Genomic DNA, 22,754 nt, shown 5'->3' with positions numbered 1-22,754 from the left:
TGATGAATGATCTGATCTCATCCAAATCTGCCTCAAAAGGGTTTTCTTGAAGTACTTCATAGCCTTGTTGTCACAAAACTGAAACAAGGTGCTTTTTTTAAAGTTACATGAGAAGTGCTAAATACTAAAAGCTGTGCAATGTCATGCAGTAAAACAAACAAAAACCATTGTTAAATTAATGCCTCTCTGAAAGTGTTATTTTGATTTTTATTTGAAATCCTGCTTCCTCTGCTTTAAAATGTTTTACTAACTGAATGACTTTACTATACAAATATCATAAAGACGAAAAAAAAATTACATTTCTAAAATGAAGGGAAATAAAATAAAATTAGAAAAACAAATAGAAATTTAAATTACAAAATAATTACCAGAAGTAAATGAAAATTAAAAAGAAAATTAATAAGAAAATAACCTAAATTATTATCATGACAGGCGCACGACTGGTTAGCAGGCCTGCCTCACAGTACTGAGGTTGTAGGGTCAAATCTGGGCTCCGGCCTTCCTGTGTTGAGTTTGCTTCTTCTTTGTTTGTTCTCCCCATGCCTGTGCGGGTTTTCAGCAAATACAGTGGACCTCAGCTATTCGTGGGGGATAGAGACCAGGCTGGCCAGCGGATAGGGAAAAGCTGCGAATAATTGACGCACACTGAACTATGAATGCAACAGCAATGAATGAAAAAAAAAAAAAAAATCCTTGAATAAGCTTGGATATCCTAATAATATCTAATAAGTGTTTTCGACAAAAATCATCTGTTGGCTTCCCCCTCAAAAAAACTAATAAATATATATATTTTTTAAATATATAAAACAATAACATAAAATCTGTGAATACGTGAATCCGCACGCGCCAAACCACCAGTATGCGGGGTCCTCTGTGCTGCGGTTTCCTCTCATATTCCAAAAAAAAAAGCTTGATAGGTTAACTGAGGACACTAACTTGTCAGTAGGTGTGAAAGTGAGTGTGAATGGTTGTTGGTTTATGAGCCCTATGATTGGTTGGCGACCAGTTCAGCGTTTACCACCGCCACTCGCCCAAAATCAGCCAGGATAGGCTACCCGTAACTCAAGTGAGGATAAGCAGTTCACAGTATAAAATGAATGGATGAAAATATTTAAACAACTGAAAATAATGATAATAAAGGGGAAGAAGAAATATGTTAAGAAAATAAATCACTTGACAAACTGAATGGAAAAGTAATGAAAAAGAAAGAAATTAATTTGATTTAATTTCTTAAAAAAAAAATAGAATACGGTTAATAGTGCACAACTTCAATGAAATAAAAAACAAAGATTACTTACCATTATAAAATGAATAATGACTGAAACTTGTTCCGTATATAAAATAAAATATTTAAAAGTAAATTAAAAATAAACTTTAAGAAAAACTTAAGTCATTAAAAAAGTCAAATGGAAAAAAAAAGGGAAAATGAATCACATTCAAATTGAATTACATTTTAAATTGAATTAGAATCCACTCCTGTCTGTTTTGCCACTTTTGTCTTTTCTGCCATTGTGAGTTAGTTCTCTCTTGAAGGAAATGATTACATGTGGTTGCCTGATGATCCATGCATCTACAATGTTAGCTATATCAAACACACGCATGCACGCCCCCACACACACACTGAAAATGGGAGGACGCTGCGGCTGATATTTATGGGTCGCTGTGACCTGCGGGCCCAGTGTTTTGGTCACGTGCTGCGCTCTGTGAAAATGTGGTTAAAGGTTAAATCCAGAAACTGTGGACTCCATTTTCTTGTCAGCACAACTCAGTGGGATAGAAATTTATCGACCGACGTGTGGATAAGTTTCTCCTTTCTTTAGATGTTGTAGTCATACACAAGCAGAGGGATAATGATTTAAGAGCTTTAAATAAGACATTATTTTTCACTAATTAGGAACAAGGTTTGGGAATTAATGCAAATATTCACCTTTTTCTTTATTCAGACTGTATTATCATGTCAAAGCCAAAAGCTAAGCAGAGTAGCAGTGTTGTTGGAGGCAAAGGTTAGCCAAGCGGAATTAGCTTCTGATACTGATACTTCAACATATATACAGGTTCCCAACCTTTTTGTGTCACGGACTAGTTTCATGTAAAAGACATATATAAGGCTAGGTTCACACCGCAGGTCTTAATGCTCAATTCGGATTTTTTGAAAAAATCAGATTTTTTTGTGCAAACGTTCATATTACATTATAAATGCGACCTTGGTCTTGTCTGCTGTATGAACACATGCGTCGTCAAAGTGGCATGCGGCAGAAGAAGAGACGACGTCAGTAAATATGCGGAAGTAAATATGGTCCAGCGTGTTGGGGCATTTATACAGTCAAGCGATTAGGTAGCAGGTAGACATAAATACAGTATTTGGGGGAAATTATGAGGCGAAGCTTTAATATCTCATTTCGTGGAGACATCACTAACGATGATGTCACGCCTTAACCGTGCGTAAAAAATGAATCTGAGCCGTGGCTGAATTACTACGATCGCCATAAATGTCCATTTTATGCTTCATTTTTCAAGTGGGATTAAATTAAAGTAAAATATAAAGTCTATAGTGTTACTCAAAACAACTTTGCAGATTCGATCCCCTGCTGCCAGCAGTTTTCCTCTGCCTGCGCGGAGCACATTTTGGGCTCCGGATGACGTCAATGTCGGATAAATGCGACCTCGCTGTTCAGACCGCGAACGCATTGGAAAAGATCGGATATGTATCCGATCTACGACCACATATGAAAGCGACCCAGGTTTTCTGATTTGAAAAAATCGGAATTACGCCTTTCAGACTGTCATAAAAAAATATCAGATACAGGTCGCATATGGGCAAAAAAATCCGATCTGGGTCGCATTTGCCTGCGGTGTGAACCTAGCCTAATAGACAGGCATAGAAACAAATAAAAACAAACATTTGAAAATCATTAACTAATCATTACGCTGAATGTAGTTATTTCACTGTTTCCATTCTATTGGTGCTTTTTTGTATTTGATGCTGGACTTGCGTTTTTACAAGTGACTGTGTTACCAATTTTAGGTAAAACATTTCATCACGCCATATACTGCGACAAGTGTTATTACACAGTGTCATAAAGAAGCACAAATGCCATGATGTTGGTTGGTGTGTGTTATGTGTGTGGGTGTGATATGAATAAAGTTATCATCACAAGGTTGTTGCCCAAGCATTATTGGACATAATATTTTATGTGATGAAGGTGGAGCTTCACTTCGTGCGACTGACCTCGTTCCTCGCTGCCAGCCCCTTGGTCGTGCTAGTATGCATATTTTAAGACTAACAGCGATTGGAATAGCCATAGCGAGTGAGGCTAACTGCTATTGTCATCCACAAACAGCTTATTTTAGTACACTCTAACCTGTGCAGACAGACCAATCCCCGCTGGCAATTAGTATCATAAACAACAATTATAGTACATATATAGATCCCCACTTTAAGTACATCAACGCCACAGCCGTATTGAATGTAGCAAAGTGAAGAGATTTGTGAAGATACCTCATTCACCTGCTCCTTGGAGATTCATCATCAAGCAAAAACTCATGGGATTAATACTGAACCATTGCTTTCGATTGAATTATGTCATTGTAACTCAATTTTATAACTATAATTTTATGGGTAATACAATGGCCACATCCAATATGGCGGGCATACTGACATACAGTATCGCTCAGAACGGGCCACCCGGCTCAAGTCTGCAGCAGAAATAAAAAGGAACTGAAAATCGATCTTCATTTTAGATGCCCAAAGGGTTTGTGGCTCCCATAATTTTTTTTTAATGAAACGGGTTCAAATTGCTCTTAAGACGCCGACCCCAATGTTATTGCCCCTTCTCACTTGCTGTCCTGTGATGGTGCCAGGGAGTCTTAAACTTGTAATATAGGAAACTTAACGTCGCCTAACATCCGAAAACTGCAATCAATCGTCACCGAAATGTATGTTGCATCTCTGCTTATGCTCTTACTTATGCGCTTCAACCTCTGAAAGTATTAGAACAACCGCCCCAGTATTTCCGATTATATGGACAATAAGCGAAGTGAAGTGCTTATTTTGGCTAATTTTATTTGTTATTTTGGCTATTTTCATTTTCTTTGGAACACTGTTTTGAATGACAGATTACAGATATAGGTGATATGTTTTGAAATATTATTTATAACAGTTTTTATTAATGACATATCTGTATTGTAACAGTCTGTGGATCGTTTGCTTTACTTTTATGCACTAGGTGAACTATTTATTGTTCGCAAGTTGTTGTCAAGAACATGGTCTGTGGATTACTATTTATGACATCCCCATATTGAACAGTACTACAATCTGAATTTTTTGCATCCAAATCTGGGCCAACATTCAACAAAAATTTACTGAAGTTATTGACAGAGTTGGTCATGTAATTAGGACCGTGCTCATCCTCAAAGTACTCTGGATATGTGAACTTAGATGAACCACGTTTTACTATAGCGTTCAGGATATTTGAGGTTCCTTTGATATTATTTTTATTGTCGTATGGCCTTTTTTTATAATACAAGTGTTTGCTAGCTCTGATTATATCTGTTAGCTAGTTTCTATAAAGGCCGTATCTTTGTTCAGCCTCCTTGGTTTTTGGTTTAACAAACATTGTATACATTCTTTTTCTTTTTACAAGCATTTTGTATTCCCTTGGTTAACCAGGGACATTTCAGATATTTTTTTATGTTGCTGATATTTTTTAAGTGGGCAGTGACTATTGTAAAGAGAAAGGAATATTTCAAGGAAGTTATCATAAGACCTATCCACATCCATCTGATTGTAGACTGAGCTCCAGTCCTGCAGCATTAGACAGCTATTAAAATTACTAATTGTTTCTTCAGTTCTTATTCGTTTAAAATTTGCTAGCACATCTTGTTTAATTCTCTTGAAATCACTGTCATACACTATGAAGACTGGTAAATGATGGGTGATGTCAGAAATGAGCAGTCCACTCACAGTTAGATCAAACATGTCATTAATAAAAATGTTATCGATTATTGTTGCACTGTGAGATGATATTCTACTGGGTTTGGTTGTTGTTGGGCGCAGGGACATACTGTACATTGTATCCATGAAGTCATCAATAGTTTTCAGTTTGGTTGGATTTAGCAAATCAATATTGAAATCCCCACAGATAAACAGTCTTATGTTTAACAACTGAGTATAATTTTTCCATCAATTCACTAAATTGTTGTATGCTCGAACTAGGTGATCGATATACACAGGCTATAATAATATTTCTCTTCTTTTCATTATGAATTTCCACAGTTAGGCATTCCATATTTCCATTCATTGCTAGGGTCATATCTTTTAGTACTGTGCATTTGATGGAATTGTGAACATATAGAGCAACCCCAACCCCAGTTTTATTTTCTCTATTCATATATTGTAGATCATAATCGTCTAAAAAAAATCAATACCTTTATCAATATTAAACCAGGTTTCTGTAATTGCAATGATGCTAAAAGGATAAGTGAATTGTTTTAAGTATTTTTTGATAGAATTGAAGTTAGTATACACGCTTCTATTGTTGAAATGTATCATTGATAGTTTACCTTCAGATTTAATACAACTGTTGCACTGTTCTTGTGTGAAATATCTACAGTCAATTTGTTTACTGTTGATGCTTCTCTGTAACATGTCCATGTCATGGTTGACCCTTGGTGCAGTCCGTGCATTAGATGTATTATTCATAGTAGCTAACGGTCAGTCTCAAATCCGTTGATTAGCACTAGTAGCTACTTATCTAGGTCTGTCATATCGCTCACCACCAGTACTTTTGCTTCTTCAGGTGTTCCATTCAGTTTGATGAATATTTTACAGTTTGTTACCCAAGTGTGTTGAATCTTGCGCAGTGTTTTCAGGTATCTTGCCTTCATTGCGATATCAGCGTTCCTTTTAGTCAGGTGATCGTTCATATAGATGTCCGTTCCTTTCAGTGTTCGTCCTTGTTTTAAGAGTGCCGCCTTATTTTTCCGGTTGGAGAATCGCATGATGTTTGTCGGTGGTCTCTCGTTGCGCACTAGTTGAGGATGGCAAGCCTCGATGTGCTGTGTGTCCAACTCAATCCCCTTGCTTTGTAAAAAGTTGCCACTTGTTGCTCCACCGAGTTTGCCTCCTGGTCGCTGGGCTCACTTTCCGCCGCCACCGCTCGCGCATACGAGCAGCGGCTTGATCTTAAAGCCAGTGATCACCAAATCGTTGATTCGGGAATATTGCTCCAAATCGTACACTCTCTTTTCCAACTCTATGATGCGCCGGTCCTTTTCCGCATTTTGAAGGCTCAGTTGTTTTACCTCCTCCAGCAGACCAAGGAGTTGCTTTTGTTGAACATTTACCGCCGCTACTTCCTCAATCAAGGAGCTGAGGGAGGTTAAAATATCCTCAAACTCCTCCGGTGGTGGATTCCTTCTCGTGGCATTAAGGTGTGCACTCTCGCGGCGATCAAAGAATCCGGTTCAATCAAAGAATAACTGTAAAACTTGCTGAGAGTTTCGGCTGTCACTCAATCTTCGTCAGAGCTGTCACGTTGTCGTCTTCTCCACGACTTTTGAGGTGAGCCTCTGTGCCAAGAGTCACAGCCTGCAAACGCCGGTTGCCAAGTACTTTGGCAGATTTAACTGCGATTGGACAGGATGTTGACAGGAAACTGTGTTAATACATTAATATCACACCAAAATAACTTGAATTAGATTTTTAGAGTGCACGAGTTAGAATTTCCCTGCAGAGTGACGCCATCTCGGAAACGCTCACTTTTTTTGTTTTTTTTATCCTAAATTTTCAATTAAAGCTCTGTCAAGTCAAATTGCACATATGCAAGAAAGAGTCGCACCTGAAAGCCTCAATTGTCTTTTCAGGGGAAAAGTAATTAAAATCTGATTTGCAGTCATAACAGAGAGCGAGGATGATGAAAAGTCTTTATAATGAGATAGAAATATGAAATATACTTCAATTAAAGAGAGCAATGTTAGGATTGAACAGACCAGGACAGGCTCTCACGTCATTAAAAGCGAGAATTAGACTTTTCACCCTGAAACCATTCAGCGTTATTCAATCTGAAGGCAGCTTTTTCCTCCACAAGTGTTTTTTACATTTTGAAATAGAAACTTCACAGGCCAATGCACTCAAATTGGTGGATTATGAATCTACATTTATTACGGATTCATGGGTAGGTTTGTTATTCTGTGTCAAAGTTTGACCTTTTTATTAATCTTGCCAGAATTAATCAGCCTTTTGGGTCCCTCAACATGCTTAAAAACTCTCCCATTCAGTCACTCAGTAGCACCCAAATAGCAAAAAAAGCACACTCGTTTCACCCACTGACTTGAATTTGGGTGGACATGTCTATCATAACACGACACATGAAAAGGTCTCAAGGAATTGAACAGGACGTCGTTGGTTTAAAAAGCCTTTTATGGGAATATTCTATCATGGCTACCACTTTGGCAAACCCGGAGGTAAATCATCTGAATAAACCTTAATCCCAAACAGGTATCCTGGACCAGTTTCACCAATCAACATGATATTGGGTGTGCATGTCAATTATATCAGGATGCAACAAAAAATCTCAAGGAACAATGCATGAAATAAAACAGGAAATCATCATGATGTTCGTTTAAAGCTGATATTTTTGGCAAAATCCAGGGCTGGTATTTTTCCTAAAAGGGAATTCATCCAAATGCCCCAATCGGAATAAAGTTTCCTAGACAGTTGTATAATTGCAATTAATGTAGGAAATTAATGTGGGTGGAACATAACATCAAAGTTTGATGATCGTTTTGAGGATTTGCCAGGAAAATGGGAGCACGAGGGCCTCGTTCATTGCTGCTGTTTACAGCTTTCATTCAAATTGTTTTCTTTTTGATAGTTGCGCATCTGCAGTTTTCACAATGAGATAGTTCGGTGACCATTGTGGGTCTTTTGTACTTTAACAAGAGGATTAACCAACAATTCTGCGCATGTGTTTACATTCTGGCTAATGCTTTGCTGCATCCAGGACAGGGTGTACAGTGACCACTTGCCTATTTGTGTTTAGCTATTCATGAATTCATCACTGTGTTTGAACCTATCTTCACTAGAAGAACCTACGTATTTTTTTCATACTCCTTCTGTAATGTGCAAATATACTAGAGATGCCACCAAATCCCTAGATAATAGAAATATCATTTACTCACAGTTTTTTGCAATTTGCAGCAGGGCTAGCTTACGGTTTACTGTACTTAAATGTGTTCAGGGAACAGTGAAATCTCAAGACGCTAAAGGCAAACTCGTGAGCCTACCATCCCAAAATAAAAAGATAGCACAGAACTTCAACCTTCCACCATGTTCCGTACAATATGTGTCATAATGAGCAGCTGGAAAGACAAGCAAAAGATACCAATCGAGAGCAAGACTGGAATTTCAGGAACGCCAACCGTCTGATAATAATAATTGGATTCAGTGATACCTTACCACACTTGACTCTATCCCAGAATTGCAGTGTACACACCTCTGATCAAAGCCCGGCTGTGTTGCCCGCTCGCTAATTCGTATTAATGTGCCGCATGGATAGTCTCTTTGATAACAGCGGGTCTCGGATCGCGCTCCAAAGTAAATAGCTTGGATAACCTCGCTAACATCGTCCTCATCGTGTTGACGGCTTCCTGTGCAAAGTAACTTGACTCAAAACATGCGTCTCGGAATTTGAACAAGATTCTTTTTCTATACGCTCTACTCAACGGCCTGGATAGAATATCAAAAGCACATGATGTAGATGTGTTAAATATTTACTCTAACTTGACTGCACCCCTTGCCAGTTATTAATGTTGACCGCCACCTTGCACAAAATAAATAAATAGAACTAACACAAATAGCCCAGAGAGTAAAAAGTAGTCCATGGCCGAATTTGTAACGTGTGTCATATGAATGTAATTTTCATGATTGAAGGATCGCCAGTTATCCATGAAAACCGTTATCTTGCACATTAGAAATAGTGACTCAGAGTAAACTTTAGTGTAGTGAAAAAAATCCACTGCGCGTGCAGTCACGCACAGGCATAGGCGCAATTTACACATCCTGTAATATACAAGTAGTTCACACAACGGCGCTTTGTGCCAATTATTCATAAACACCACCTTGCACAATAGAAATATACACAATCAGGAGACATAATTTACGGTCAAAAAATGGTCTGCAGCACACTTCTTTGAAGTTCTCTTGCAGATAAGATTAACTAGCACCTTGCACAATGCAGGTATTAATAAACAGAAAGATTCCAACAAAGTCAAAAAGGAGTTTACAACATGCTCAGCCACACCCGCCTACATTCACACGTCATATCTGAGGGCTCCTCTTGCCTATGAATCATGATAACAACCGTCTTGCACAATGGAAATAAACACTAACAACTCTAAATATTCCTTACTCAAAAAAGTCCATTGCATCATCAGTTACACACAGTCATATACACAACGTGCATGTGATATGGGTAATGTGATGGCTCCTCTCACTAGTTAGTCATGTTAACTGCAACCTTGCACAGTAGAAATAAACAGAACAAATAGAATTAATCCACAGTGAAAAAGATCCCACTGCATGCATAGGCACATGCACAACGTAGAGCAAGTGTCATAACGATTTGTTGGCTCGTCTAGCCTGCTATTCATGATAACCAATACATTGTACAATGGAAATAAACACAACCACTAGTTGTAAGGTAATGGTCCATTCACAAAGGGGTGTCTAAAATTATAGTGACATCCCATCAGCCCTTTATGATGTCTCACACCAACGACGTGATTGCAGCGGTGGCGAATGTCACAGCAAACCTCGGCCAGCATGTCGTATAACAGTACAGTGCTCAGCAACGCTTTGTTTCTCTCACTCTCTCTCCTGCGTGCAGCAACCTAATTTTTCAACATAATTACAAGTGACACGTATAAAGACGGCTGGATCACTATAGACCGCCACACCCCCCCTCTCCCACTGTACACTGCAGAAGGAGCCGATTCTGCAAAACACTGCTTTGCAGGCTGAAGCAGTATTTTCAAATCAAAGAAGCAATATCGACTCAAGTAAAACCAAATAGATATTTAGAATACATGCACAAATAAAACTACTACAAATATAGTAAAAGAAGATCAAATAAAAATGAATAAAACAAAATAAATTACGAATTATATAACAACAAATAAATAAAACTAGGAAACCGGAGTACCCAGAGAATATGCAAATTGCACACAGGAATGCGGTGGCCCCGCTTTAAACTCACGACATCTGAAGTGTGATGCGGAAGTGCTAACCAGTTATCCAATGTGCCACCGGTAAAATAAATAAAACAATTAAATACATGGAAAAATAACACAATGATTTATATATAAAAACACCAATGAGTATTAACCAGGGAATCACAAATGTGTTGCAAAAAAAAAAGACCAATATGTTTGAACATGAAATTATTGACAGTATATAATTCAAATGAATACATTCTGTACTCATTTGGGGGTTGCTTTTCTTCATCAACAGGAAAGATTTTGAATCGTGCAGTCATGAATGCAAACAAAACATATTTTGGAAGAATATAGTGTACCTTTTATACATTACTCTAATAAATCTTGGCAAACACCAAAAGGAGAGTTTGTACGGACCAGATACATGGAGTGCAGTATACAAACTCAAGCATGGCAGCTGCTGTTACACTTGGACCAAAACACGAGCCGCCTTGTAATCACAAACATGCAGTTGTCCATCATGATCTAGAATAGAATATATAAAACTCACAGAGGGTAAGAAGCCAAATGCTGCTTCACTGAGTCCACCTAATTAGAGAAAAAAATGAAATCAAATCATAAATTCCTGCATTTGACTATTGCACTATTGTCCAAAATACCATACTCGTAACTGAAAGGCCAGAGTTTTTTCAAATGCATTTAAGTGTAAATCTTCTGTATGTTTTCAATATTCACACTGAAAATGTGATTATTTGGAGCATTTTTTGGTACAAAATGTCACTATTTACAATCTACTCCATTTACACTGGCCACCACTCACCTCGCACCAATTACTCTTTGTCTCGGTGGCCATTGGTGTGTTAAGCACTTCAATCCGTCTCTGTCTGGCAGGCGTGTGACGTCAACGCCACACCATTCATCAAAGTCGACTGACAAAGCAACACCTCCACTGACTTGATTGTGTATATTAGCCATCTATGCTATGTTAAATATGGAGCACGTGGGCTGAAATGAGCAAATTCCCTTCTAGGGGTTTGAATTGGCATAAAATGGCTGCTTCAAACTAAAATGACATCCTGTTCAATTTCGGGCATGGGTTGCATCTGCCTCCCGTTATGATGGACTTGTCCACTACATTCTGTCAATCTGTGAAACTGGCATCTGGAGCAGATTTTTTTCTAACTTTCCAAGGGTCACAATTGAGTGAGTTTTGAGAAGACTGTATTGGGGACCCACAAAGCACAAACATTTTTACCAGCGTATAAGCACTTGGAAAAAATGAAAGATTGGTGAGTATTTTGGGAAAGTTGAGGGCCCCAAAAATGCAATCAATTCATTTGGCGAAATAACAGACAGCGTTATTAAGATGGTTAATCAGTGGAGCTCAGTCCTCCGCCAAGGCCATGCTATCCCTATTTGCATCAGCATCAAAAACACTTACAATATCACAGGCAGAAACTCAGACAAACATGGGAAAACACAAGAGCAAATGCATCCCGGAACATTCACAAACAAACACATGATCTCCTCCGTAGAGGTATAGTGCCTTGAAAACGTTTTTAAACACCTTGAACGTTTTTTTACATCTTGTGACCTTGCAGTCACAAATTTGAATGTACTTTCTTGAGATTGTATGTGATAGACCAACACAAAATAGCACATAAATGCCTAGTGGAACAAAAAGGATATATGGTTTTCAAATTTTGAAGTGTGAAGTGTGAAACGTGTGGAGTGCATTTGTATTCAGTCCCCTGTAGTCAGATACACTGAAATACAATCCAGTGCAACCAAGTGCCTTCAGAATTACTTAGTCAATTGCCTTCAGAATTACTAAGACATCTATTCTGTGAAGGCCTAAGCCGTTTGTCAGATAACACTAGTGAACAACGGCATCATAACTCACCAGACAGATCGGGGATAAAGTTAAGAAAAAGTTTGTGGTTAGATTATGTTTAGAAAAAAATATCCCAAAATTTGGACATCTTAAAGTGAAAGTCAACCCAAACATTATTTTTTCAAAGAATATGTTCTATGCAAGCCCACCAGTTGAAATAAGGCATTCTGATAAATATTGCATTTGTGGAATGAGAGTTAATCCACTTGTTTTAGCCATCTCTGGGGGCGGCCATTTTGTCACTTCTGTCGACTGAAAATGACATCATAGTTGCTCAGGGCTCAGGTAACGACCAATCACGGCTGACCGGTTTTCTGAAGCTGAGCCGTGATTGGTCATTATCTGAGCCCTGAGCAGTTGTGATGTCATTTTCAGTCGACAGAAGTAACAAAATGGCCGCCCACTGAGATGGCTAAAAAGGGGTGGATTTTTTGCTTAACTCATATTCCACAAACGCGATGTCAATCAGAATGTTGTGTTTCAACTAGTAGGCGTGCTGGTAACATATTATTGAAAAAAACATGTTTGGGTTGATTTCCCTTTAAGCAGTACCGTTCAATCCATCATCAAAAATGGGAAAAGTATGGCACACATGCAAACCTACCAAGACACGACTGCCTACCGAAACGGAGAGAGCGAGTGAGGAAAGTACTGGTCAAGGAAGCAGCCAAGAAGCCCATGGTCACTCTGGAGGAGCTGCAGAAATCATCCGCTCAGGTGGGCGAAGCTGTCCACGGGACAACTACAAGTCATGCACTCTACAAATCTGGCCCTTATGGAAGAGTGGAAAGAAGGAAAGCATACGAAGGCAAGTTTTTTTTTTGTTTTTTGTTTTTTTTTTTAATGTGTTTTGTTTTGTTGGACTAACTGCAAAGTGCTATGTGCGGTGGAAAACTAATACCACTCATCATTCTCAACACACCATCCCCACTGTGAAATATGGTGGTGGCATCATTATGCTGTGAAGTTGCTTTTCTTCAGCAACAGGAAAGCTGGTCTGACCTGATGGGAAGATGGATGGAGCCAAATATATAAATACAGGGAAATCCTGGGAGAAAATCTGTTGTAGGCTGCAAAAGATTTGAGATTGGAAGGAGATTCATCCGCCAGCAAGACAATAAAGCCAGAGCTACAATGGAATGTTTAGACAAAGCATATTCATGTGTTAAAATGGCCCAGTCAGAGTCCAGAACTAAATCCCAATGTCAAAACTTGAGAATTGCTGTTCACAGATGTTCTCCATCCAATCTGTCTTAGTTTGAGCTTCTTTGCAAAGAAGAATGGGCAAAAATGTCAGTGTCTGTATGTGCAAAGCTGGTCGTGACATACTCTAACTTGCAACTTTAACTTCAGAGAAATTTGAAAAGTCAGTTGATAGTGTTTCATGTTGCACTTAAAAACAGACAAATCCATTCCCTCCTTGCCAGAGGTAACTGATATTGAACTCAGTCAAACACACATCTTCGCCAAGGCTGAATAATCCCAATTTGGGATCGACAAAACAAATGATCAAAATGAGTTCTGCCTACAAGGAAACAGATACATTGTATCTTTGGTGGAGGTAACTAGTATGCTATGGTAAGCGTAGACTTCCTCAAGGCCAAAATTTGGAATACACAAAAGAACATATTAAAATGAGTTTATTGTATTTAATGATTACCAAAACACAAACCAAGAAAAAGAGTTGCCTCCTTGGTTGAGGCAACATGTATGAAGGACAAACGCATGCCGCCGCCAAGGCCAAATAGTCAAGATTTTTGCAATCCACCCAAAAAAAACCTCAAAATATTTATGTGATCATAGTGTTTCATACTGCTTACCTGGACACTCAACAAAAAAACAAACAAGCAATGCATTTCCTCCTTGGTGGATGTAACCGGTATTGTATTTGGACAACCACAGACCTTTGCCACAGTTGACCAATTCAAATTTGACACATACCAACAAAAATAATCTATATCAGGTTTAGAAAAACAGTCACAAACAAACCAAATCCTTGGTGGAGATATGACCAAGCTCAGACCTCCGCCAAGGCTCAACCACTTGGACCAGCACCAAATTGATCCAACTTGCATGCTCATTGGCTAAATCCCGCACAAACCTGCCAACAATCACAGGAGATGACAGCATGACCCTGCTTGGTGGAGGAATTACCTACCATCAGAGTGCACATGGGGAGACACAACATATAGTCTGCAGTCTCAATGAGGGCCCCCAGCTATCACACACACACACGCGCGCACACACACGTTACAATGCATTCATTGTATATATTGTCCATGACGTACTCTACAACAGCTCAGTGCATTTTTAACATGGTGATCATCACAGGCGGGATAAAACAAAGAAGTTGTTACCTCGTGAGCAGATTTCCCTGACTGGAGACTGAAAGCTGCACTTGTTAGGCGGCGGTGCAGTTCTGCATCGCCTGCCAGCCAGCCAGCAGCGCTCGCCGAACCAACCCTTCCTCCTCCTCTTCCTCTCCTTTTTATCTTCCGACCATGCTGGAAAGCATCCCCCCCCCCGCCCCCCTCCCGTCCCCCTCAAAAGGATGGATGCAGCCGGCGTCGGTGCGGGAAGTCGTACGGGGTGTCGCGGTAGTTAGCAGCCGAGTCGCTGTCTGCCGCACTCTCTCCACCACTACCACCCTCCTCCTTCCTCCTCTTCGTGCTCTCTTTTAACTCACCCTCTCGTGGGCTAACCCCTCCGCACAGCCCCCCCCCCTCCCCGCTATCATCACCAGCAACAACACCCCTCCTCCGTCTAGTAGACGGCAGTATTTTTGCACCACTCTATCACGGATCGCCTTACGCCGTCTGGCTGGATGGAGCATCCAGACAAAAAAGGAGGAACTTGACACACGGTAAAGCCAAACATTCTGCCTCAACAAAAGGTAATAATGCTCTAAAACATTCGCAACTTCTTTGAATTACTGTACATGAATTTGGTTAAACGCAGTGGCCAAAAAGTCAGATATGACACATGGTAAACCCACTAGAGCTGTTTAGATGCCACTTTTTATAAAAATGTAATAATGCTCACTTTTGAGAGTTATCAAGGCCCATGAATACTCTGCTTTTAGTGTTTCGACCTGCAGCTACAAATTTTGGATATCACACATGGTAAACCTAACAGCTTTGTCCAAAAATAACCTGCCTACCTCTACGTGTAAATGCCCCGCTTTGAATGTTTCAAACCAAAGCTAAAACAACAAAAAGTGCTATGTGACGGACTGGTCTGTCCATCTTATGACGGACGCCCATTTTGTTGGCGATAAACAATAGAAAGGAAACTTTTTTTTTTTTAAATAAAAGGATTAAGCATAGTCGGAAGCCCATTTTTCCGTCTATGTCATCGTCTATCATTTATTTTCGTGGTGAGGCTTGAACGGCCGCAGCACCCGTTTCCCGTTGGCCGCGGTCAAGGTCCTCAAAGGTCCAAAAAGGTCCTAAAAGTAGACGCATTTAGTCAGCTGCGGTGAGGCTTCCATGCCATGGTGAATCTTTAGTTTCAAATATTGCTCGGAGGTGAGGGGGAGGAGGAGGAGGGAGGGACGCGAGTGAAAGGTGCTCGAAGTTTGTAAAAGGAAATGCAAACGGAAGCCGAAAATGATAGCCGAATCGGCCTATAGGCAATTACTATTTGTTCCGGCCGGACAAAAACGCTGATAGACGGACGGCGGAAGGGTACCCCGGCTGCAGGCAGAAGGTGATAAACTGACTGGGAAATCTTAGTAAAATGCCCAGCTATGTTAATGCTTATGCAGGTTTTTTTTTTTTTTCAATATTCTTTAGAATATATATTTTTTAAATAATTTGTTTATAGTCTTTTTTGGTTGTCTTGTTTGGTTTGTCCCCGTTTTTTCCAGAATTTTTGAAATTTTATACATTCATAATGGCCCTCAAAGAATTTTCGCTCTTCGCAGACCGGCCAGTCTCTGTTGCCAGCGAATAGCTGGAGTCCACTGTAAACCTCGTAAAGCCATAACATTTTGATTTGACGCATGGTAAACTCCCAAGAGCTGTATCAAAGATTTGCCTTTACCAAGATAATCCCAAATGTGTATATCACTGATTTTTGATGACTGCTTTGAACATTCTGACCTGGAAAAAAATCTGAGTTTCACTTATACTAACAGCATTACCCTTTATTGATGGCCCTACATTGACAAGAACTTGATTTTATTTCATCTGCTAAATGAATGAAATATAAAAAAATGATTAGATATAAGCTAAACAAAAAAATCACTATATAATTTCAATTCAATGTATCTGATTTTAAAAACTATTTAGAGTACATGTATTCAAACATGTAACGAAAATCAAATTAAAAATAATTACAAAAGTAGTTTGAATTAAAAAAATATATATTGGCCAAAAAATACTGCATCTATTTAATGTAGAATTGATACAGTCCTACCTACATGAGTCTGTATTGTGTTAATGTTATATAACTGTGCCGTACAAAAAAAAAAAAAGATTGACGCACCGCATTATTTTATTGTGTGAATCACAAAATATATATATTTTTTATAAATGACAGACTCACCCAACCTACATTCCTGTGCTTGCGTTCAATGTAAGAGCAGAGGGTCGGAGCCTCTGAGTTTATTTTTGACATTTTCCCAACACGATGGAAAAACAAGTGTGGACTCAATCAAACGATTACACTGATTCTATTATTAGATAGCAACGTATCCATGTTTGTCCCTCTTGCCAACACCTGAGATGATGCTGATTCCTATTCTTCTGGGAATAATGAATGGCCTCATTACAATTCCCACATGGTATTCCTTAGCAAGGACCCACAAATTAGAACTGGACATGGTCCCATGGGCAAGCTAATGCATTTTTCACACGACAGCGACACCAAACATTTCTACCTCCGCATAAGTGTTGTTTCCAGTACGTTAATTGTTCATTTTGGTTGGCTTTTAGAATGCTACATTAGCTTCCAACGCTAGCTGCTAGCTATAGAACCAAACAACCAACTGACAACCTTCTCGTGAACATGTACTATTGTTTTAATAAGTATTTTTAACTAAAGCCAGAAGAGTCAAAAAGATGGATTTGACACCTACTACATGCTGAGAGCACTGATAATCTTACAACACAGGCTGTGTTACAACAACTACTTTTGACATTTTGACCTGGATTTCAAGCATGAAAAAGTCAGAAACTCAGATTTGATACATGGCAAACCCACAAGATCTGGGTCAAGGATTCTTCCTTTATTAAGGAAGTACGCTCAACATCAGAGCCCTGACAGAGAAACAATACTGTCGATCGAAAAATGGATATATGCAGGCAGTTGACATTGGAAGACATTATTTTCAGTGTTAAACGCTACAAATAGTTTGCCATCAGTTGATCAAAATAACAATGACTCTGAGAGCATGCTTATATCCACTACCTTTCTTCTGTGGCTCTCTGACACGTCAGGGGTGGGGGGGGGGTTGGGATGCGGCACCGGCGATCCAAAGGATTACACAATTCTTTGGGGAGTATTTCAGCCTTTGGATTGACTGGGCCAAACCAGAGGTAAGGGCTTTTTGGCAGTGACCTTTATCACTGGGGTTGTGCAAAAACAACTCTCACTATGTATTGGGGTGCTGAACAATATAGTGTGTATCCTTTCATGGGCTTCCAACCTCCCATACTCCCAAAATAATATGCTTATAGGGATCGAAGCCAGTCACACACGTATACGTGCACACCCAACACCATTTTTTTTAAAATTCAATGACACATCCAATGACTGAAAAACCCACCCCAGAAAGAAATCTTACGCACAATGCACACCTGGACATAGGTTTTCAGAAACTTGAACCAGCATTAATTGGACAAAGTCTTTCATGTTTTGACACTATTTCCTTCCAAAAAAAATCCCTACTTTTCTGCAAGACGATTGAAAGTGATTCCATATGATCACTGTCGTCGTATAGCATAACGTCTGGACATAAGGTATGTCTACAAAAGACAGATGAAATGAACACAAAACAAAATGGGACTTTATACCTGGAATAATATGCCTTTTCTTTTGACAAAACAAATACAATATTTTTTTTTCATACAGGGACTTCAGATTGATGTGATCAATTTGCAGACCCCAAGCTATGGCTCACAGACACCTGGTGAACCACTGGTGTACACAGTAATTGGACTACTAGCATGAGGTATCAGAGCCGAATAGAAGGGCAGCTGTCTTGAGAACGGGATTGCCCAGGGAATAAATCACACAATACGTCAACCTGGCTTTGGACGGTCACCCGTCTCCATTCATCCATCGTCCGTCATGGCAGGATTACCCCGACCATTCACTCCTGGAACCCAATCCACCTACAGCCAAGGAGATTCATTTTCACTCCGGTGGAGAAAAAAGAAAAAAATAGAGGAGAATAGCAACAAGTAAAGAATATGGGAAACAGGCCATTCACATAATGTGCTTAATGTTCCAGACTAAAAGGAAGAAAACAGCCTGGCAGTTCATCCAGAAAGACGTGTTGCGAAATGGCGGCCAAAACTGTCTGGGACCATCGAGTGTCTCTTTTAATCCATCTGGCCTTTAGAATATGGATTATGGCGATGCGGCAAGCAGGCATCGGCTCGGTGGGGGGGCGCAGGACGGGGTGCCCGGCATCGGCGGGGCTTCCCGCTGGGACCCCTGGGTGAGAGGACGCCGAGAACCCCCACCTCTCCAGGCGAGCTCATTGAGAGAGCTGGTTTTCTTCTCGTACCAGCAGCGGCATACGTCGGGCGTGTGAAAGAGAACGTTCAAGAAAAGATGGTGCAAAAGGCGAATCGGCAGGGGGTTGGCATGAAAAAAGGTGGGTGGGGGTGGGGTGTCGGGGGTAATCGGGGTGCAGGAAAAGAAGAAGTTCTGACATGTCAGAGCTAGCGTTTTCACAGCATTTCTTTGATCAACTGCTGGGGAAACCAGTAACCAGTGATACCTTAACTCCCAAATACTTAAAGAGAATGTAATGACATTACAATGTGTAACTGAGTCACTGAGAACTAGAGTGGGCTAACTCCACTTTTGTCTTTTCTAAGTTATGCATAGAGAAAAGGCATATCTTCTGGAACGATACTGGTCTCAATTAAGGTGAAGTTTCAATTTTGACACGTCTAGTGCAAGGGGCAGTCCATTAGTGCACCCAAAGCTGTTTCTGATTCATCAGTGCAACAGCTAGGACAACTCCCAATTCCTTCACTCTTGCACAAACATCCCTGAAAGTGAGATGCAGCGACTGACAGAAGACTCAAAAAATAAACACCTGTAATGCTTTAGCCTGGGTGTTAGTGCATCTGTGGTACATGTTAGTATAAGTGAATGTTATGTACTGTATCATCTATATGAGATATTGATTTAACAGGTGTTTGGAATAAACTAAAATCTGATTAAAAAAAACAAAAAAAAAACGACAGTTTCTGTTAGAACAACTATCAAGAAGAAGTAATCATTGCCATCAATAACATAAATAAAACCCTTGATTTTACTGACACCGTAACATTTTAAATCACTCTCCTGCTAAATGACACACACATGGAGTTAGCCCACTCTAGTTCTCAGTGGCTCAATTAAATCACACGCCCGGGACACAATGTAGTATTCGTGTGTTGATGTGTTTTTCAAGGGCGCGGCCTACTAAATGACATCAGGATGCGCTGCTTACCCATTGACGGCAGAGTTCCGGTAGTTCAGTGTAAGCATCTTCATGTACCTTGGAAGTGTTTTCATTTTGTATTAGCATGTTTGATGTTTTGTCCCGTACAATGAATGGCTGAAAGTATATCGGCGACTGTCGCTGTCCTTGTTTTGTAAAAATTCACTCAAGTCGTAGCTAAAGTTTGCTTGTAATTGCAAACAGTTCCGTTCCTACACGGGCGATGTAACACACATTTCCGCGCATGTCGGATTTCACTGTTAAAGTTGAAATTTACGTGAAAATACCTTGTATAAAAAAACAAAAATATATTAAAATAAAAAGCATATGATGCTGTACTTTTAGCATCACTGCTGAAAGGTGGATGGAGAAGAAGGAGAGGAGGGCGAAAAAGGCAAAGGTACTGCCGACGCGCAAACAGACATGATCGAGACACTTTGCGTATGCACAACCGCAAGGAATACTGGTCTTTGTAGTACAGGAAGTGCTTGTATGCGGAACTACGCTGTTTGGCGCACAACCCACCGCAAATACGCAAGCAGCTCAGAGAAACAAGCTCAGAGACGCAGCACAAAACACACTTTTGAAGCGAGGAGGAAACCGGCTGCTTCATTCCTGTGGTGAGTGAAATGGATATCAAGTGTTTTATTGACAGTTGAAAATAACAAGCGGAAATGATGTCCATTTGAGTCACGACGGTATGCGTCGGCGTTCACAGTGGGTTATTCGAATGCCGGAGCAACTCTGTCCGCTCAATCATGTAAACGGGATATTCAGAATGTTTCAGAAATTGGAATTTTTACCTTAACCCGAATTGTGTTTGCATGTAAACGTAGTCACTATGGTGCTGGGGACAAAATCGCGGAAGAGGCGCGGGCGTCGTAAAGTCAAAATGCCGTAGGTCACGTCATGTACGTCGTAATTTGAAGGCCTTCCTGTATTCTCTTTCTAACATTTTTTTTAGAAGAATAAAAATGATGGTCGTTTACCTTTTAATTGCTGTCCTCATCGCTTTTTGCCCTCTTTGGTTCATATTCTCTCTCAGAAGTGGTTTTTGCCTGGCGTTTTGTAAAGAACTGATTTAATAACGGGCGTCACGGTGGTCGACTGGTTAGCACGTCCGCCTCACAGTTCAGAGGTCGTGAGTTCGATCCCGGCTCCAGCCTCCCTGTGTGGAGTTTGCATGTTCACCCCGTGCCTGCGTGGGTTTTCTCCGGGTACTGCGGTTTCCTCCCACATTCCAGAAACATACATGGTAAATTGATTGGACACTCTAAATTGCCCCTAGGTGTGAGTGTGGATGTTTGTTTGTCTCTGTGTGCCCTGCAATTGGCTTGCCACCAATTCAGGGTGTCCCCCGCCTACTGCCCGAAGACAGCTGGGATAGGCTCCAGCACGCCCGCAACACTTGTGAGGATAAGTGGTATGGATAATGAATGAATGAATGAATGAATGATTTAATAACGTGGCGACTGTCGATACATTACGAGATCAACCAAACGCATCCCCCTTTCATACTTTTCCATTATCTCTTGCTTTGTTTGTATGGACAAAAAAAAAAGATTTTCTCCTTTTTTTATTTTTCTCGTTTCCAATTCACGTTAAACTATCGGAACACCTCATGGCCTGAGGGGGGAATGAGGAGGACGCTGCATAGACATATCTATCACATATATATCTGTCTATCTGTCTATCTACACACATAGACACATACAGTAGAGGTCCCCCTTAGCCAATGGGATGCCAGGAAGATGCTAGGTAATAGCCAATGGCAGAGCAGCTTTGAGTATGTTGCGTTCAGGAAACTCTGGAGCTGTGACTTGCAGCCCATACTGTATTTTTACCTTTTGTGTCCTGAAATTTCTTTCGTAACAAGAGGCCATATTTTCCTGTTGGGGAGTTTTGTAACTTGAAAATTTCATATGAAGAGACGTTCGTAAGTAGAGGTACCACTGTATTGTGTTTTTATTATTCACATTTATTATGATGCGTGTCTCCAACAGTCATCGAACGTCTTACACAAAGTCTTTAATGTTTCAACACTTATCCACTTTCTGCAGGACAATAACAGTGATTGTTTTTTTTTTTTTTTTTTTTGTTTTTTCAAACGCCTTATCATTGTCGACATAAGGCACAGCATCTGGATATTGGAAGGTCTAATACAAAGATGTTTCCACACTTTTCCATTCCAAAACATTGTTCTTTTTTCTGCAAGACAATTAAATGCAATCTCATGGACAGAGAAGCAATAAATGTTAACAATGTCATGACGTCCTCATCGTCCAATCAAATTGCTCTGATATCATCATGTACAGGTTAAGGCCCCCCAGGGGGGCGTATTACCCTGCTATCTGGGGATTGCTATGATATGCCTTAGATGTGTTAACCGGTGTTCCAGTCCTCACTTTTCTTAGCTTGATAACAGCATCGCTCAGCATTGGTTTTCTGAAGGCGTTGCATTTTCCAGTCTAATGCCACTTGACCCACATCACTCAACAATGTGACCCCCCCTCCCGTTGCTTAAACAAAAACAAACAGATGACAGTTTATGAGGTAGAGGCATAAAAAATGACTTAAGCAGGTTTTAATCTTGCTGGGGAGCTGCTGATGCCGTGTCATCTTCCCGGCGCATCATAAAGCGGTAATTCAATAGCTCATTTATTTCACTTAGGTCTGACTGGGGGTCTCGGCTACGAAATTAATTTCGCATGGAGGCCTATCTCTGACATGACTGATGAGCGGCGTGAAAGGTTTCGGGTTTTGCCATTAAGAGCGCTAAAAAGCGTATTTCGTTTCACCGATTGGTGTAATTAAAGCCTGCCTCCAAAGATTGCAATAACAAGGTGCCGCCAGTGGCGTGGCGACCCGCTTATACTCGGACAAATCTAATGGAAATAACTTTTTGTCACAGGCACAGTAATAGGTTCTGGTAAATCTTATGAAAGTTTGGTGGCCGTGTAGCGTTATCATGCTGAAACA

The 22,754-nt window shown here is 40.2% G+C and overlaps 1 protein-coding gene, 1 long non-coding RNA gene and 1 pseudogene across 5 annotated transcripts in view; 1 reads left to right on the top strand and 2 right to left on the bottom strand.

Moving 5' to 3' along the window:
* LOC147151930 (teneurin-3) overlaps nt 1-22,754 on the bottom strand; it is a 291,176-nt gene that overhangs the window by 203,647 nt on the left and 64,775 nt on the right. The gene's annotated exons all lie outside the window — the stretch shown is intronic.
* On the bottom strand, nt 4,606-5,653 carry LOC147151932 (uncharacterized; annotated as a pseudogene).
* LOC147151931 (uncharacterized) lies at nt 19,804-20,362 on the top strand. The gene is made up of 3 exons (XR_015084676.1): nt 19,804-19,814; nt 20,121-20,175; nt 20,252-20,362. It is a non-coding gene; the product is annotated as an uncharacterized LOC147151931 (long non-coding RNA).

This window comes from Filicampus tigris, chromosome 2 (genome assembly GCF_054856515.1).
Source record: "Filicampus tigris isolate MCC_2025a chromosome 2, RoL_Ftig_1.0, whole genome shotgun sequence".
Taxonomy (NCBI): Eukaryota; Metazoa; Chordata; class Actinopteri; order Syngnathiformes; family Syngnathidae; genus Filicampus; species Filicampus tigris.
Note: the sequence above shows the minus strand (reverse complement) of the source record. Positions and strands in the feature narration are given on the sequence as shown.